Raw genomic sequence first — 20,381 nt, 5'->3', positions numbered from 1 at the left:
GCTTTCACCTCATTGTGTAAAATAAACAAATCAAATAATATGTAAAGCATACTTGTTTATGGCCTTTCGATTGAAGGTGTTTGCTGATAAGGCCACCTCATAACTTTAGTCTTTGTTTTAGTTTCAGTTTAGTTAACTGAATATTAATACAAATTCATTTTCTAAGGAGATTTATTAAAATGTCTCCAATTTCTTTTATTTCATACTCTTTGGTATTGCCCTGACAGCTTTCTGCTTTAAGACTTGATACAGACAGTGAATACTTGGTAAAACACATTTTTGTAGATAATTTTGAATACTCTATTTGCTAATTTACCCTATTTATTCAGATGTAAACAGTCCTGAGTATATAGACTTTTTTGCATTACTTGCATGAAGCGTTATGCTGAACAATAACACTTGAACACAAGCCACATGGGTTTTTTTTGCCATTTTTCTATACCTTGCTTGACTTAGAAAAAACAATTAGCCTTCTTTCCTGGACCCTAGATCTTAGAATGTGATGCATAAACTTTTACAGTATTAGACATATACCTCAGAGTAGTATTTAAAAGCTCCTATTAGTTAGGTACCCTTTTCAGTTAAATTCATTCTTGAACATGTACTAACTAGTTAGTGTACAGAAAAGAACAGTTAACCTGTCTTTGTAGGGTTTTTGTTTAAGAGTATTGCATAAACAATGATGCTTAAACTAGGCTGTAACACAGATTAAACAGTCAAACAGGGTTAAAAATGCTTCAGCCAAAATGTCTAGCTGTCGTACTTCTGTCCTGTTCACACTGCCTGCCCAGACCACTTAACTTGGCTTGCTTTGTGTGGCTTATGTGTGCGCAGTTGTTTTACCTTTTGTACAGAAGATACTTAGCACTTAAGTGCTGGTACATAGTGGATCATGCCTCTAGCAAACTTCACTTGTCAACCATTGTACTGTCCTGGTAAGAGAAGCTTCTGCCCAGTGGAAGCTTTATTAGACTACGTGCTGCCCCAGCTGAAGGGCTGCTTGGTAGGTGTCGCAAACAGTGGAATGAAGAAAGGAGAATATGATGCTTGAGTAGAACTTGGATAGAGAATGGGCACACCAGTGCAGAAGTTAACAGTGAAAGATCAAAGTTAGCGGACACATAATTACAGTGAAGTGTATGTTAGCAGAATTGGAGGAGAGTTCATTTTCTGACTTAATTAGTCAAAGGAAGATGAAGCAACTTCATAAAAATTGGTATTTCAAGACTATGTAGTGAATGTACAACGTAATTGGTTTGGCTGTAATTTTCCCATTTGATGTTAAACTTAATGTATTTTTAAAATTTTGTATAGATAAAGTGTCTACTATTTGTTTAATTTTGGAGTATCTTAATTTTATTGTTTATATTGCAGAAATGCAAGGGAGTGCCATACACAGACTGTTCCTGTGCTGCATAGTTTATAATTCAATGCAAATAGGTATTGAAGGGGGAGGAAGGGTGGTGACTTCATAAAATTAAATATGCTATTTAATTTAAATATCATGTTAGATATCTCCACCTGCTTTTTAAGTTACCTGTTGCTGACCTATTAAAAATAAAGTTAAGACCTGTTTTTGTATAGCTCAGGAAACCTGAATTTTTAAAAACTGCTGGAGGGTGAATAAAAAGGTGAGGACATGTTTTGTGCTAGCAGATATGTTTTGGGGCACTTTTGTTTTTAAGTGACTCTTAAAGGCAGGTAGGGATATTTGGACCAAATAGAATAAATGCTAAAGAGCTGCTAAAATTTCGCAGATGAGTGAATGAAATAAATTGCTTCAAATAACTATCCACACGTTCTAGGGTTTTTTGTTTGATATGTATATTTGATTTTTTCCTTTAAATTGGAAATTTTGCAGCAGGATTTTACTTTTTTTACCTCAAAACTTTCATGTGGCTACTTTATAAAGTGCATGATTATCATATTAAAGGGAACATTGTCCTCACTTAGATCACTGTGGTGGTAGGCCATTGGATGGCAGTTATGTGTCAAAGTACAATATAATTGTGTTCAGAAAGGTAGAGAATTAAATTCATCCATTTGAGGGGAGCAAGTGAAAAAGTTTTAACACAGTGATTAGTTTTCTTGTGGAAACTGATGGCAGAGGTGTTAAAAGAAATCAGTATTTGTTAACCAAAAACTATTAGTTCCTCTTATAGATAACCCCCTTGCTGAATTTGTGGTGATAATCACTGGAGCTCTTTATCCCATTTTATGTGGTAGAACTCGGGGCAGTTTGATTTTGCTTGGCTTGTGTGTTTAAAAATACTTTTCCATCTGCCAGTTATATTTCTGCCTGTAATAATAAAATATATTTTTCTCTGAGCCAATCTTAACATCTGCATGAATGTCCTACAAAAAAGGTAAACAAACCTGTCGGTTTCACAAATGACCTCCAAATGGGATGTGTTGAATTGTGAGGGAATTTATTGCTGACTGATGTGCTTGATACTTCATAAAAATTTGACAGATTCAGTGTTAATTTGAAATAGTTGGTAGTGATTTGTCATGTAACTGTCTACAGCTGTAGTCTTTCTAATTTGAGAAGAAAATTCACATTTTTTTGAATACAGGTTATTTTCTTGCAGATAAAATGGTAGTTAGGGTACGTGTAAAAGTGTCCATGGAAGAAAATAGTGCATGTATGAAAAGGCTGTGTAATGGGAGATAAAAACACTGCTTCATTTCCCATTGAAGTGGCAAAAGGAAGACGCATTTGATTCTTCATGTTTATGCAGGGCATATTAGCAATATGTTTTATAAATTAAACCTACTATGGAGCTTATGAGAAAAAAATACATCACAGTTAGAGCTGCCAAAGTACTATATGTGTGATAAACTGTCATGTACGCTGTTACTCTTATGTGGAGATGTTCGTATTGAAATTAAACGATTGCAGTACTAAGTTTGATATTTCTGTTAAAGGAAATGCCCCAGTTACGTACTTATGTGATCTGTTATAAAAAAAAAAGATGATTGTTTTTCTGGTAACAAAAATGTCATATTGTTAACCATGTGGAATGTTTCATGTTTTGCTCTGGTGGTATCTGCTGCAGAGAGGCCACTGGATAAATGAGCCCTCCAACTGTAATTACCTTAATGTTCAAATAAAAAAATAGTTCAATGGCATACGTGTAATGACAGTTTGAACACTTGGAAATAAATGAAAACTTCTGTTGACATAGTGTTATTTTTAATGGAAGTTTAGCTGTACTAAAATTTATTTTTTCTTAAATTGTTATGCAAACTGCTGTTTGTTTCTTGCAACTCTTGTAATTTGGAAATTTGAAAACCTGATCATCTTGGTCCATGTCTGTGGGTGGGGGATTAATTGTGTAGCCCGGAGGGATATGAGTTTTTCACTATGACAGAAGAGCAAGTGTCACATAAATATGGAAGCAGCAGATAAAAACACATTTTCAAACATCAAACAGAAGGAAAGTGCCTGATAAGTTGCTCCTGTTAAGAAAATGGCTGTTTACCTTTTTCAGTGGAGCTTCTTTTTGATCTGGCAATAAATGTGACCATAGATCAGATAGAAAAAAATCTTCTCGCCCATTTGTTATCGTTGGGCAGTTAGGTGAGTGTAGGCTTCTTTTGGAAGGATATTTGGTTTTCACATGCTTGCTGTGACAGATTTGTAGGGAGTGGAGTAACTGGTTGTAGCCTTGAATCTAACAGATCTTTCTTCCAGTAATTTTGACCAGTTTAGTGATTTATAGCCACAGAAACAGAAATCACTGTGGCTCAAAGGGAAGAAATAGAGTTTGGGGTTGATGGAGGGTCATCATGTCTTACCTGTTTCTCATTTACTGCCATCTACTTACTGATAGAATTCATCTTTGACTGTAGCTCTGGTGACTGTATGGAAGAACAATCTGATAGGCAGTGTTTTTCCTGTTGTGAATCAAGCCTGGATGTCCCCTGCTGTCAACTTAATGTTATGTAGAATTGTGAAGACACCTGCTGAGGAACTGAAATAAATGGTCCTTGGCTTAGTGATGGTTTATCAGGGAAAGTTAAATTGTGCTGCCTTGTGAGCATAGGGACATGCCATTAGTCATGGGGATAACTCAAAGGGTGAGAGCTTGGTGGCAGCTGTTCCCTTGGTATTGCACTTCATTTAACAAATGCGTTATAATTCTTTGTAAGATCTGCTTAATTTGGCTTTCATTGTACTTCATAGTCACTTGCAGAAAATCTATATACTCGTCATTAACGGGATGGCAAATGAGGTAGGAACTGGGGTTGGGTTGAGGACTCAAGATTTTAAAAACACTATTATCCTTTGGAAGGAGGTGGCCTCTTGATCCTAAAGGTGAATAGAGCTTACTCTATAAGTTGGTAGAATGAACAGACTGTTCTTGGAAATCTCTAGATGTACTTGATAAGGCTAAACAAAAATATTAGGCCTCCTTGGCCAGCATGCCTAGTAGACAACTGTTAGTTATCTGTTCACTTGGGCAGAAGTAAATGAGATAAAAATGGAAGTAAAGAAATTGTAAGATTTTAGATAACCCTGTTATTTGTGGTGTTGTCTAAAGAAGAACTGTTTCACACCTTAAGAGTTTAAATGTTTTATGCTTCACCAATAGGCTAACGTGTCAGAATAATTTTCGGGCTGTTGAAAATAAAGCCTATTTCATCTTAGGAATAGAAGGACCTAAGCTGTTCTGTTTGCTAAAATATCATCACACAACATGTCTGAGGGAGAGGCGAATGAATTGTATATTAAGAACAAACCTGAGATTGACATGACCCTAACAATTAACTACTTGAAACTGAACGTTGGGTGCTATATGGCAATAAACTTTGCATTCTGTTTGTGATGTTGATTTTGTGTATTCTTTGAAGCTTCATGCTAGCTATCTCAACATGAAATGGCTCTGCAGAGCTCTGTGTTTTCCTCTGCTGTCCATTTGCCATCCCTTACTGAGATTTACAGCTACTGAGATCTTGCATTTCCTGTATTATTTTTATTCTGGCCAGAAGCATCATTCCATCTCTTGGAACACAAGCATCTCTGGCTACACTGGCTACACATATTATCACATAACAAGGAATATTTTAATGATTGGATCCTAACGATAGTTGGCAGATACAGCTGCTGTTGCTAGCACAGGCTGATTAATGGTCATGTGTCTTTATATTATGTTTTTTTTTCCTAGCATTGTGATAAAGTACACTTAAAATAGTTGGATTATTCTTGCCAATATACATACTTCCCAAAGGAAGTAGTTTTCTTCATACTAACTTGGATTATGATCTGCAGCGAAAGTACTGGACAAATGCTTTTCCCCCTGAAGTGATTACTGATAACTTGGAAGGTACCACAGTGAGACAGTTCCTGGGAATGGATAGAGATATGACCTGGGGATCTGCTTGCCATAAGCAAGGGTATTTCAAATTGCAATGATTTGGTTAATGGAAAGAAAACTCAGTTGCTTGGGTGGCCCGAAAAGTTCCTAAAGTGCCATGTAGGACATGATTAGCATTTGTAATGATGTCAAGACTGCCCTCCTGTCTGTTCAAAGGAACCTTTGAACAATATTAATTTGCAGCGTACTTGTCCCTGCATATATCCTACTTTTTTTATCTCCCCCCCCCTTTTTTTTAAAGATTTGTTGGCATGTGTTGTGTGGTCCTGTTTCAGTAGAGAGAGAACTAGTCACCCTGATTTACTCGAGTCACTCCTCTGAGACTGTAGGGAAAGCGTATTTTTTTTTGTCATTTTCACACAGCATCTATTATGTTGTTATTCCATAGTAATTTGCCTTCTATCAAAACATTTTGTAGTAACCTGTGGAAAGTGTGGCTTGTTGGTTAAAATGTTTGGGAACAAACATATTGTGTTTGGGGGACAATTTTTTTGTAAATAAGTTATCTAGGTATTTACCCAGCTCCTATAGATTTGTTCATGCCTTGGCATTTTAATTTTGTGTCACTATTTTGCAGAAAACTGAAATTTTTTTTTTTTTCTTGTGATCATTAAGGATATTTGCAACTCATTTTTAACGTGCTCCAGCTTTTGAAAATGAACTTACAAAGGTCATGCTTGGATGCGTTTCTTAGTAGATTTTGTTAGATTCCTAGGTTGTTATGTGGCTAGGACTGTGTGTTCTGTAGTCTGAGCAACTGCTGAAAAGGGAAGTGTCTGTCATGACTATAAAATTGCAAGCTTGTGATTTGCCATGTGAAGAGGTGAGGAGAGGGAAATGTTCACCTAAAGAAATGAGTTATTTCTGAACTTTTTCAGGACATGTTCCAGAAACAATATTATTCTCAATTTGAAGGCAAAATCTAAAACCCAAAACTGTTAAAAATGCTAAGCTTAAATTTGCAACTGCTTCTGTTCAAACACGAGTTCACCAGATGTGCCCTTTTTTAATGCAATATTTTTGAAAAGTTACGGCAATGATTTTTCTAAAAAGAGATCTGACTAGATAAATGCTATGATTAGCATGACAATATTTTTAAAGCTAATTGAATCTATACCGATATATAGTTTTAAAATGTTATTATTTGTGCTTTTGATACGTTGAAGCATTCATCTAAACTGAATAAGTAAATTTCTGTGAAGCTTTGTGAGAACTTTGGAGCCTTCCACATGTCGTGGTTTAGCCGGCAGCTTGGCCCCACACAGCCGCTCGCTCACTGCCCCACCGGTAGATGGGGGAGAGAATCAGAAGGGTAACGCTCGTGGGTTGGGATAAGAACAGTTTAATAATTAAATACAGAAAAGAACAACAACAAAAATGCAATGGAAAGGGAAAACAACGTGAGGCGCGAAACCCAGGGCGGGGGGAAGGGGATGAACCACCAAAACAAACCCCACGCGCCGCAGCTGCTCACCGCCCGCCGCCCCGCCGCCGCCCCTCCCCCAGCCGCCACTGCCCCCCCTTAACGTACTGGTCACGGTGTCACGTGGTACGGAATGAACCTGCCGTTGGCCAGTTTTATGGCAAAACCAGCTTTGAGAAGGATTTGGACTATTTTCTCTCCTTTCTCAAAAACTTCTGCTGCTGTGTTGCCCCACACAATGATGTCATCAATGTATTGAAGGTGTTCTGGAGCTTCTCCCTGTTCCAGTACAGTCTGAATCAGTCCATTGCAAATGGTAGGACTGTGTTTCCACCCCTGGGGCAGTCGATTCCAGGTGTACTGGACGCCCCTCCATGTCAAAGCAAACTGTGGCCTGCACTCTGCTGCCAGAGAGACTGAGAAGAATGCATTAGCGATATCAGTGGTGGCATACCACTTGGCTGCCTTGGACTCCAGTTCGTATTGAAGTTCTAGCATGTCTGGCACGGCAGCACTCAACGGTGGAGTGACTTCATTCAGGCCACGATAGTCTACTGTTAGCCTCCACTCTCCATTAGACTTCCACACTGGCCATATGGGACTGTTAAAGGGTGAGTGGGTCTTGCTGATGACTCCTTGGCTCCTCAGTTGGTGAATGAGTTTATGGATGGGGATCAGAGAGTCTCTGCTGGTGCGATATTGCCGCCGGTGCACTGTTGTGGTGGCGATTGGCACCTGTTGTTCTTTGACCCTCAGCAACCCCACAATAGGAGGGTCCTTCGAGAGGCCAGGCAAGGTAGACAGCTGTTTAGTTTCCTCCGTCTCCAAGGCAGCTACACCAAAAGCCCACCTGTACCCTTTTGGGTCCTTGAAATACCCTCTCCTGAGACAGTCTGTGCCAAGGATGCACGGAGCCTCTGGGCCAGTCACGATGGGGTGCTTTTGCCACTCATTGCCAGTTAGGCTCACTTCGGCCTCCAATACAGTTAGCTCTTGAGATCCCCCTGTCACTCCAGCAATGCTGATGGGTTCTGCCCTGTTATAGTTTGATGGCATTAAGGTGCACTGTGCACCGGTGTCCACTAAAGCTTTATACTCCTGTGGGTTGGACATGCCAGGCTGTCCTGGTTTCATCTGGGATAGAGTTAAATTTCTTCATAGTAGCTAGTATGGGGCTACGTTTTGGATTTTTGCTGGAAACAGTGGTGATAATGCAGAGATGTTTTAGTTGTTGCTAAGTAGCGCTTACACTGGTCAAGGACTTTTTCAGCTCCCCGTGCTCTGCCAGGTGCACAAGAAGCTGGGAGGGGGCACAGCCGGGACAGCTGACCCCAACTGACCAATGGGATATTCCACACCATACGATGTCATGCTCAGTATATAAAGCTGGGGGAAGAAGGAAGGAAGGGGGGACGTTCAGAGTGATGGCATTTGTCTTCCCAAGTAACCGTTACACGTGATGGAGCCCTGCTTTAATGGAGATGGCTGAGCACCTGCCTGCCCATGGGAAGGAGTGAATGAATTCCTTGTTTTGCTTTGCTTCCGCGCGCAGCTTTTCCTTTACCTATTAAACTGTCTTTATCTCAAACCATGAGTTGCCTCACTTTTACTCTTCCGATTCTCTCCCCTGTCCCACCAGGGGGGAGTGAGCGAGCGGCTGCGTGGTGCTTGGCTGCTGACTGGGGCTGAACCAGGACAGTCCATTTTTGCTCCCAATGTGGGGCTTGAAAGGTTTGAGATAATGACAGATTTGACTGGAATCTGCTAGATGGAATTTATAGTGGTTATTGCTGTTTAGCTATTAATTGGCAGGCTTCTGTGCTTGCCATGAGGCTTGCCTGACTTACTGTATATACTCACTGTATGCCTTAAACTCTAGTGCGCATTAGTGGTGCTTTCTGCTTTCGCTGCTTGCTGTACTGCTGTACTGCTTATCACCTTACCCTGCCGGGCCTGGGAACGTTCTGATAACAGCCATGGCGATGCACCTGCGCTGGCAGATGGCCAGGGCCCAGCTGCTGTTTCTGTGCTGCTGCACTGGACAGGCTGGAACTCCAGCGTGAACTCGAGCCAAAGGGACTGTGACCTGTGGATGAGTCCATGTGGGAGCAGGACACCCCAAAACATCTGTGGCTGTGTATGAGCCCATGCCAGAGCAGGTGTATCTCGAAGCATCTGTGGCTTTGGTTATGTCTGTGCCACAGCAAGTATACTTCTGAGGCAATTGTGGCCCAAGGATATATCCGTCTTAGGGAAGGTACACCTCGAAGTGTCTGTGGCTGTAGATAAGCCCTTGCTGCAGCAGGTATACCTTGAAGCATCAGTGGCTGTGCATGTGGTCATGCCAGAGCACCTCAAAGTGCATGGCCATGGATAAGCCCACAACGGAGCATGCCTACTTCTGGAGGGGCTGCAGCCATGGGGGCAAAGCCATGTTGGAGCAGGCTTACTTCTGGAGGGACTGGAGCCATGGGCAAAGCCATGTTGGAGCAGGGTTTGGAGGGACTAGAGCCATGGGCAAGGCTGTGTTGGAGCAGGTTTACTTCTGGAGGGGCTGCAGCTGTGGGCAAGGCCATGCTGGAGCAGGCATAGCTCTGAAAGCATTGAGGCCCATGCAGACGGCCACGCTGGAACAGGCGCACCTCAAAGCGACTGTGGCTCTGGATAAGTCCATGCTGCAGCAGGCGTGTTCCTGGAGAGACTGCGGCTGCTGAGTAAGGCTCCACTTGGAGCAGGTACAACCCTAAAGGACCACGGTCTGTGGATAAGTCCAAACCAGAGCAGGGGCAAGGGGAGGCGTTCATTACAACGTTAAACCTGATGGTCTGATCCAAATGGACCAGGGGCAGAGATTGTAATGGAAATACCTTTAAATTGCTCTAACCCAGGATTTGAGTTGCTTGTTAGAGGAATTACTATAGCAGAAACCCCTTGTTGCTAGCTAGGCTGGGAGCAAGGGGAGGAGTTCATTGCAACGTTAAAACCTGTAACCTGGCCCAAAGGGGCCAGGGGTGGAGACCATAATGGATATACCTTTAAATTGTTGTAACCCATGATTTGAGTTGCATGTTACAGGGATTACCACAGCAGGAACCACCTGAACCAATGGAGGACAAGCCTTTCAAGAAGCAGTGCAAGTGCAGCAGTGACCCGGCCTGAGCTGGCTTTGGTGCCCAGTAACTCCACGCGACACACAACCTCTCCTGTCCTGCGTGACCACAAGAACAGATGGAGACCAAAGCCGTGGACTAAATGATATCCGTGTATTTTGTCAAACCATGGGAAGGGGGGCGGGGGTGGAGGTTAATGAGGTTGTATTGGGTAGTGTGGAACCTGAGCATGATGTAAATGGTATGGAATAAGGGGTGGATACTGTCCTGGTTTCATCTGGGATAGAGTTAAATTTCTTCGTAGTAGATAGTATGAGACTATGTTTTGGATTTTTGCTGGAAACAGTGGTGATAATGCAGAGATGTTTTAGTTGTTGCTAAGTAGCGCTTACACTGGTCAAGGACTTTTTCAGCTCCCCGTGCTCTGCCGGGTGCACAAGGAGCTGGGAGGGGGCACAGCCGGGACAGCTGACCCCAACTGACCAAAGGGATATTCCATACCATACGATGTCATGCTCAGTATATAAAGCTGGGGGAAGAAGGAAGGAAGGGAGGATGTTCGGAGTGATGGTGTTTGTCTTCCCAAGTAACCGTTACGTGTGATGGAGCCCTGCTTTAATGGAGATGGCTGAGCACCTGCCTGCCCATGGGAAGGAGTGAATGAATTCCTTGTTTTGCTTTGCTTCCGCGCGCAGCTTTTCCTCAAACCATGAGTTGCCTCACTTCTACTCTTCCGATTCTCTCCCCTGTCCCACCAGGGGGGAGTGAGCAAGCAGCTGAGTGGTGAATGGTTGCTGACTGTGGCTGAACCACAACACAGGCCATCAGATCCACACAGTCCAGTAAGCCCGGTTATCCCTTTCCTCCACCCGGCTGGAGGCAGGGCCTCTCTAGTCTTGATCATGGCAGTCACAACTCACTTCCTGTAAATGTGAATCAAGAGTCTCTCTATTAAGCTCAGAAATAAAATCAGCGCTTCTACACCTGTCTGGGGACTTGCTCACTGGAAATTGGAGCAGCAGCTTTCCTGGAAGAACCTCCCTGAGTGACTTCTTCCTTGCAGCTCACGTACCTGTGCCTCTAGGGTCGAGGTAGGCTTGCCATCCCACCTCATCATGTCCTCTCCGTGGTCACGCAGGTAGAACCATAGGGTGGCCTGTGGTGCGTATCCTCTCCTTTGAACCAAAGAATCTTATTCCTAACAGCTGAGACACTATTCAGTAGAGGTGGGGAGCAGGACATATCTTCTTTGAGTTGCTGGACCTCTCAGGATAGTTTCTCCACAGCAGAGATGAGCGAGGAAGAGGTATTTGTTTCGTAATCCCAGAGTCTATCAACCACCTCCACCACCGTTGGTGTCTCGTCCCCTCTCCAGGACACTACTGCCAACGAGTTTGCATACGAGGATGGTGCGCTCCGTACAAACTTCTGCCACATGGCTCATGTGCACTCGGCTTCATCTGGATGTTCAGATGACTGTTGGTCATCCAGGTCACCATAAATCACCTCAAGCACAGCTAATTCCCTTAGATACTGGATGCCTTTCTCCATAGTTGTCCATTTTCCTGGGTGATATGTAACATCTTCTTTAAAGGGATACCTTTCCTTCACTCCGGACAGGAGTCGCCTCCAGAGGCTGAGGGCTTGTGTTTTTTTCCCAATTGCTTTGTCAACGCCCCCTTCCCCAGAAAGGGAGCCCAGTTGTTTGGCTTCTTTTCCCTCTAATTCCAGGCTACTGGCCCCGTTATCCCAGCACTGGAGCAGGCAGGTGACAATGTGCTCACCTGAACGACGGTTTGCATATCTCGCAGCTCACTCAAGGACAGGGATCGGGTGGTCTCTATTTCATTTATGACTTCTTCCTCCTCTCCCTGTGACAGCCCTGCTTTTTCATCATCCCGTTCTAAAGGAGTTGACGCCCGCTTCCAAGGTTTCTTCTTGTGTATGGGGGCAACTGATACTGGTACGGGTTGATTCTCTGAGCCAGCTCCAGTACTTGTCCTGTGGGTTTGAGTGGCTGCAGTGCCTGTCCTCAGGGCTGGATTGTCTACAGTGCCAGTCACTTTGCATTTCAATCCAGAGACCTTCTCTTCCCCCTGGGGGCACTGAATACTGTTGAGCAGGGCTTGGCAGGTGTGGGCCAGGCCCCAGCACGTTGCAGTTATCTGTGTCTCTCTGGAGTGCCCAGCGTAACAACATACTTTCTCCAAATATTCCACTAGTTTTTCAGGATTCTGCACTTGTTCGGGGGTGAAACTCCAAACACTGGGGGTGCCCACTGCCCTAGGTATTTGCCCATGCTATCCCACATGCCCTGCCACTCGTAACTATCAAGCCTCGGGGCAGATTTCTGGGTGATATTCTTAAGTTGCTTAGTCAAAACAAAACAACATGCCCAAAACCTAACAATAAGTGCACCTTAACCACCCAAGGATGTTCAAGATACAAAAAGGTTGTTGTAATAGAGGCAGAGACATCCTAGAACAAAGTTGCAAAGGTACTATTCTGTATTTCCTCCATATAAGATCTCTCCGAGGAGGAGGTATAATTGCTAATTGCCTCAACAAGTTGGTATCCAAAGTACAGTAGGTTTCAGCAAAAACCCCAAATACCAGATAAAGCTGAAAACGAGTGTTTGTTTAAAAAATCTTGTAGGCAAAACGTTACTAGTCACAGCAGAACACAGCAGACTCAACAAACCAACACCAATCTTTAACACCAACTGCAAAAAGGACAACATGGTGCTGTGACCAGCAGCTGTTGTTATCTCCAACCCCTGAGCCCCACGTTGGGCACCAAAAAGACTGTCGCAGTTTAGCCGGCAGCTCAGCCCCACACAGCCGCTCGCTCACTGCCCCACCGGTAGATGGGGGAGAGAATCAGAAGGGTAATGCTCGTGGGTAGGGATAAGAACAGTTTAATAATTAAATACAGAAAAGAACAACAACAAAAATAAAATGGAAAGGGAAACAACAAAAGGCTCAAAACCCGGGGCGGGGGGAGGGGAACAAACCACACACAACACAGCCACCAGCCACCCCCAGCCGCCACTGCCCCCCCTTAACGTACCGGTCACGGTGTCACGTGGTACGGAATGAACCTGCCATTGGCCAGTCGGGGCCAGCCGCCCCCGCCACGGCCCCGCCCCTCCCAGCCCCACCCCCCCCCCCGCCACGCGGCAGAGCGCGGGAAGCTGGAAGGGCAGCCGCCCCCCGCGGTGGGGAGAATTAACCCCTTCTCAGCCAAAACCAGCACAGCACAGATGGAGATTGCATCCGTGGCTGAAGGAAGAGACCTGCTAACTTCCTGTATGGAAGCTCTTGGACAAAGAGGCTCCCGTGTGCCTTGGGCAATGAACTTGATCTGTTTTAGGTCAGTATTGCCTCAAAGCCTTCATTTTAGCAGTCTGCTCTATTAATGATGGGCACAAGTGACTTTTTTAGAGTTTCTGGTGTGTATATTCTATTGAAGACAAATTTAGTGGATAGTTTTTATTAATTAAACATTCTATTTTCGGCACTTTTGTCTTCAAAAGGTTTGATATTTGCACATAAGAAATCTATTATCATAGTCAAGAAATCTATAATTCTGCAACTGATATATAGTTAGATAATTTTCAGTTCTATTTTGCAGCTGATTAAATTTCTGCTTGAGACATTGCTAATGTACTTCCATAGGCATCATTAATCAATACAGCATTTACAATGGAAGTCCTGATGCAAGGTAAGGTAATATTGTTCTGTTGCCAAACAGATCTTTTATTCATTATGGATCATTTGCATGCAACATGTATGGAAGGTGCTTTCCTATAAAGCATTTTGACAACCCGTCGGTAAATCTTCAGCAGTGTATGCAATATTTTAAAGAGGTGAGATTTCTTTTTTTCTGGGTAAACCTCAATAATTACTTTTTAATAAGTATTATATTTTCTTTAACAAATATCGAGACAGATCTCCATGTAAGTGGCTAGTAAATTCAAGTGCTGTGCTGGCAACAATACTTAAGTAATAATTCAGTATAGGTTAGTGCAGCATATGTGTGTACTCTAAGTCTGTAAATGGTACTGTGATGGGTGCCCTGCCTCTGAGTGGGCGAGCAGGCCTGACTGATACCAGCACTGATGTGCAAACCATGAGAACCCTCCGAGGCCGCATCTTCTCAGGGACTGAGGAGTCTAGGCCATGTCTTATCAGGAGATAACAAAGCGTGCTCAAGCGGAGACTAGGCAAAACTAAAATTGCTATGGCTCCACACCTGCACAAACACCAGGGCAGGTTTTGACTACGGGTCCATCACTCGAGACTACAAATGCTCGTGGCCTCCCCAAGCCCATTGAGGTCTCCAACACAGTGGACAGAGCAGGTTGTGTGGTGGTGATCTCTCTCTTCAGCAAGGACACCTCTCAAGGTTAGTCCTTGAGGCTGAGACACACTTTACCCTGAACTGGAGATCTACAGTGAGGTAAGTGGCATTTTACATTCGGCCTAAAAGTATATTGTATGCTAGCAATATTTACATATATATGTCTTCAGCTGTAGCTTAATTATTAGAAATGTGGTAAGTAGCAGAGTGTTTGACCACTGTCTAAATCATCATTTAAATAATAATTTAAATAATTGTAAAATCACTGTTTAATTACCATTTAATTATTGCTTAATCACCATTTAATTTCCATTCAATCGTCACTTATCATTCAATCATCATTTAATCATTAATAGAACCCTTTTAGTTAACCCCATAATGATGACTTATATTAATAAATCACCTGTGACAGGTACTCTCAGTCAATGCACGTGGATTTCTTGAATGTTGTAGAGCAGAAGGGTCATTAGAAGCATTTGTTGTAGAAGAACTGGATATTCATGTGTGTGTGGCCTATAGTAATGCTGCGCTATTGGGTTGGAATCCTCCACTCTCAAAGTTTTTCTAAATCTCCTAGATAATTTCATGGTCTTTCAGAGGTCAACCTCCTCCATGTTTTATGGATGACTCTGTTGTGAAAAGAGTAAAGTCAGCTCATAGAGAGTATTCGGTTATGACAACAAATAATTGTGAATAAAGCTTGTTTGAGTGCCCTGTACTGGTGGCTGCCAGTAGTGCCAATGCACTTGGCAGCACTTAGAAGTGAGAGACCTCCGTGAGTGCCTTCCTCCACTTCTTGGCACATGAACCTTTGGTCAATGTTGTAACACTGGTGGGACATGGATTTGAGTAATTGTTTTCAAAGTAAGTAATGACTGTTGGAATTAAAACATCTTAAATAATACCCTCTTATTGATTTAATGATGGGACTAGGCATATTAGAGACCAGTTGTCTTCTCAGCCTACAGGGAAAAATGTTCCCATGTCAATTCCAGTTGATGACTTAATTGGCCAATGTTTTGGAGATATATTTTTGTCTTGGTATGACTACTACTCTGAGCAATATGTTAAAACAAGACAATATTCATTGTTCAAGATATTTAGAATAACATATGTGTTTACTGTCACTAAGAATTTTGTTTCAGCCTGTAGAAAAGTTGCCAGAGCAATGAAATGAAAACCAGCACAGATCACATGGGCCATACAGTGCCTCTGCTGCCTCAGGACTTTGCTATTTAAGACAACACTAAGCATTTACTGCTGTAAAATATATGAAAATTTGAAAAATTTTTGAAGAGGAATTACTACATGTGGGCTTCTTGGCTTGTCCTCTGATGAGGTGGGCTCTGCTTACATCTGTTTTTTGGTACTGAAATATGGTATATTTTGTGACGTGAAGTGTGAATTCATCTCTCTACTACATACAGGTTTTCCTGAATGATAAGAAATCTTGCTATGGTTCTACCTTTTGTAATTCTCCCAAAACTATCTTTCATCCTGCCAGCTTCTCAGTGCCAGTGGCCATAGCTCCTGCAACACTGGTAGCAGCAGCAACGGCACCTATGAGAGCTTGCTGTCTGCTTTGTTACCTGTTATCTCCAGCAATACTTAGCACCTGAAAAAAAGGAGAATAACCTTCCTCCACCAAAGCCTGCTCTGAAACAAGGCAAAGTACTTTTGCAAAGTACAGCAACAGCCTCTTTGGACTTTTCTTGGTGGAAACAAATAATGCAGGAACAGCTGTATGAAGTGTCTATCTCGTCTAATAACTTGTTTGCAGATGAACATGTGCCTCCTGTCACTAGAAAATGGCACAACTCAATTACCAACATGAGAAAGGCTGACTAGTTCACCTCTGCTTTATTCGTTTTACTCCTGCACCAGGTAAGATGTAGGTTCAGCCTATGCTTGTCTATCACCAAATACTCTTCTAACAGCCAACATTTTGAGAAAATTTCAGACTGGCTTTGCATAACCCTGATGAGAGGGAACCATCTCACAGTATAAAATATGTATAAAGCTTTCCAGTCTCATTTTTAAGGGTCTGATGTTTAAGTTATACTGGAAAATTTAAATGTACTGTGTAAGCAAGGGGTCTGCTCTTGCTTTTTAGTATATCAGGAGGCAAGTGCAGTGTGGGAGGGGTGTATGGGCAGTGGCGTTCAGTTGTTGGAGATGTGTCTATTCAGATTTTTCCAGTTTGCTGGCAGTTAAAGTGAGCAGAGCTGCAGTCGAGGGCCAAAATTAGATCTACGTGCATGTCTTTGCAGAACTTTTTTATTGACCTGTTTATCTTTGCATAACTTTATTTGATTTGTAGCTTATAGGTCTCTCAACAAAAAGCTTGCTGTCCAGATAAGATAGGACAAGACATTTTTAATCTTTGCCCTAGCCAGGTTTCAGGTTCCTCTTTGGTTATCTTTGGTGTCTCTCAAGGTCCAGCTTCTTCTGGGTGTGTTCTATTTGTATATGGGTCACTTAAGACACTTCAACCCAGAAAGTCTCTTCCCTGCTCAGACCAGGAGCAGCAGTGTTCTAGTGTAGAACCAGCCAGCAGCCATGTGCGGTGAGGTGGGCTGTTAGCTGACAGTGAGGAGTAATTGGGGTGCGGTTACTATTTAATGTGCCTCATTCCAGCTCATCAAATCTGAGAATTTTCAAGCATCTACTATTTCTGGGAAAGTCGGGAGTCTTATTTAGTGTTCTTCAGCTCCAGTTGGCTGCAGTCTTGATCCTGTCAGCTTTTGATATTCTGGCTTCTATTTTCTTTTATCCCATGGTAATTTCCATTTGCAAAAGAGGAATAATAATATTTTCATCCTTTTTTTTTGTCCATGCTTTTTTATTCAATTTATGATCTCTGCAGAACTAGAATGCATTTCCTTCAGTTGAATACCGCACAACTGGGAGGGACATGACATTTCCAGCTGGAGTCCTTTGCCTGCAAAGGGTAAGAAATGCTGCTGCACACACACAAATAGCTTTGACCTGCACAGACGTGTATGAGTGCAGCCAGCCACTAGATGTCAGCATTATTTTAAATATTGTCGGCTGAGAATACCAGTTGGCCGTTCCTGCTTAAAATGTGCTGATGTGAAGTTGATTTTTGACATGAGACTTACAACTAGTACCAAGAAGCTGCAGGCTTTTGTGTTTGTGAGATGATCAGTGAAACCCATGTTGCTAGCAGCATACGAGGGTGAATTTTCCTAATAATTTCCCACATTTTAGTCCTCATGAAAAAGACATTGATAGCTGCTAAAACAGCTAGGAATAAAGTGAGATTTAATAATAAGACTTTTGAAGTTCAGTTGTGCTTGCATTTAAGCATGGATCCATCAAAGAAATGAGGGAGGGAGCTCCCTGCCAGCAAAAATGCTTTTGCATCATAGAGTCCCTCAGTAAAGAGGATTACAGCTGCATCTGGGTGGGGGGGAAGCTGGCTAAACCAATTTAGTGGCTCACTGATGCAGAAAAGATACAGTCCTATTCACCTCTCCATTGCTCTTTAGGAGGCTAATTTGGCAGAAAAATAACACATCAGGAACAAGAAAGTAGTTTTCTTTTGTCAGGAAGATGATCCTTCTCTCGTCAGATGAGTGCCTGTGTCAGCACCAAGGGTGAGACCATGCAACTGAGGTCAGGAAGGAAGAAAGGCAGAGGGGCAACTCTTTTTTGATGAATGCGAATCATTAGGGCTTTCCTAATTTCTGTTTGGTCTCTTTGCCCAGGAGACACAATATCTGTCTGTCCTATATAAGACTCTATTTCCATCCCCTCTTGCTGCTTTTGCGTTTCATGGCTATTCCTTCCTGTTTCTTCCTTAGCAAAGATGCTGGGTAGAGGTCTACAAGTGTCTTCTGCAGTTCTCTGCTCTGTGCCAGTATTCTTGTCCTCAAGAGAGGACTAATACGTTGTTTCACTAATTCGTTTCTTCCCATTCACATCACCCTTAAACATTTCCTTTTCTGTATTTCCCACAGTAAATGATTCGTAAAAATGCAGTTAACTCCTTCTGTATTTCTAGCCTTGTATTGTTTCTTAATTTTGGGTTTTTGTGCAGTAATTTTGTTTGTGTTGGTAGACCTCTTTATCCATCTTGACATTATGAGTTTGAAAAGACTTAAGAGTTGGCTGCAACAAATGGCAGAGGGCCTGCAACTGTAAATCCATTAGGACAAGGGCTCTCTGGTGAAGAACTGCGTACAACATCAGTGCTTAACAACTAATAAGGAATAACATGATAATAGCTCATCTCAGGCTCTGCTTCATGTCAGCATTGGAACTACCTCTGCTGACTTGCAAAGGACATACAAATTCCTATTCTCTTCCTTTTTGGCATATTGCTATGGTTCTTATGCTGCATAGATACTACACAGTTCATCATTTTAAGTAGTTTACAACATTTGGGATTTTATGTGGGCTTTTGAATGCTTCTGCTAGGCAGATCTTTTGCTGAACTCCTATTTTATCTATTACCATTATTCACTCAGGGTAAATCCCACTTGAGTTTCTGGAGGAAGGGAAGAAGTTAGCCCCTGTGGCTTGTGAATCCCTTTGTCTCAAACATATCTAGGATGAAGAGTTTTTGGATTGTGATTGAATCCTATACTCCCTGAAGCTTTTGTATGTTTTGTTATGTTTGGTAGAATCCAGTAAATACCAGACGTATACTTTATTCTGAGTGGGAACTTCATATCCTTCTGAAACAAAATACTTGATTTCCCACATGTTTTGACTATATTATATTGGCGCCATTCATGTCACTCCACTTAAAATTGTGTCAGCATTCTCATTATAAGTTGTTCTTCAGAGGTTATAACTTGGATGTAAAAATTTCCTTCCAGTTAGAAACTTGGTCTCAGCACAGAAGTAATTACAAAAAAAATAAATACAGATTTTTCTGTATAATTTATGTTGTTGTTTTGGGAGGGGAAGGGAGAAGGAAAAAAAAATAAGCACTGAAAAACTGCGAAATGTGCATTATAATTTGTTCTACTTGACCAATTAAATGATGAAAATATTAAGAATTTGTCAGTCTTGTTAAGCTTTAGTAAACTGTAGTATGTTTTTTAATTTTATAGGTTTGTTAGGGGGAAAAATGGAGAGAAATAGATCTGAATATGTACAACTTGATGCACCTAGTTCCTACCCTTGTGGATTGGCAGGTAGAATCCCTTCAGCATTTTTTAAACACTGACAGGATTGGACATGTTGAGAGTTCCCACACCTACTCTGAACTTTAAATCCCATCAATTTGAAAGTGCCTCAGTCACTGAGTTTATTACACCTTTTATGTGTCTCAGAAGTTATAATGCATGTACCTTTTCCTGGGGTGCAGGAAGACATTATGTAGAACCAAAGTATGGTACAACTAAGGAACTCCAATTTTTGCGGTAGGCGCATGTGGACTGGCTTCCTGGGGGAGATGGACAGAAGGCAGTTGGGGTGCTCCAGGTGGGGCAGCCAGGAGATACTGTTTGTAGGGCTTCAAAGTACATCTGTTTTGTTAGTGATAACTGGTATATTGAAGTTCCAGTGATTCCTGGGTTTCGTAGGATTGAAGACAGGAAAAAAGAGCAAAAGGGTTGTTTTGTTTTTTGGATTTGTTGAAAAAGCCCTGCAACAGTCCAGTTAAATCAATATACCTCTCACCATGTGTGCTTACAGAAAGCTTCAGGAAAAAGGTTGGATATAAAATAAAATGGGGAAACCAGGTGAACATTTCCTCTAATAGAAGTGGGAAGGCATGTTTCTTTAATAAATCTACTGCTAAGGCTATTTTTTACTATGACAGGGGAATCTAGGAGCAAACTTTAACTGCCTATTAAGTTAATCAAGATTATGTCAAAGACGCATTTCAGCAAGGGTCCTGCGTAGTCAGGATTTACAGCAGTGGTAACTGCTGAGGATAACTGGGCAAATACCTTTACTGACCAAGAGAGACTTCAAGCTGAAAAAAGATGGCTATCTTGTTACAGTGAAATGTGAAAAGTAAAGCAGGGTTTCCTCACATTTAAAACCCAATGTGTTTTACGCTATCCAGCTTGTACAGAATTTAGGGAGAAAAAGGGAGACCTCACATCCGATGTGAGGTCTCAGACA

The sequence above is a fragment of the Phalacrocorax aristotelis genome, chromosome Z (assembly GCF_949628215.1).
Source record: "Phalacrocorax aristotelis chromosome Z, bGulAri2.1, whole genome shotgun sequence".
NCBI lineage: Eukaryota > Metazoa > Chordata > Aves > Suliformes > Phalacrocoracidae > Phalacrocorax > Phalacrocorax aristotelis.
The sequence above is the reverse complement of the archived record's forward strand: the minus strand, read 5'-3'. Positions refer to the sequence as shown.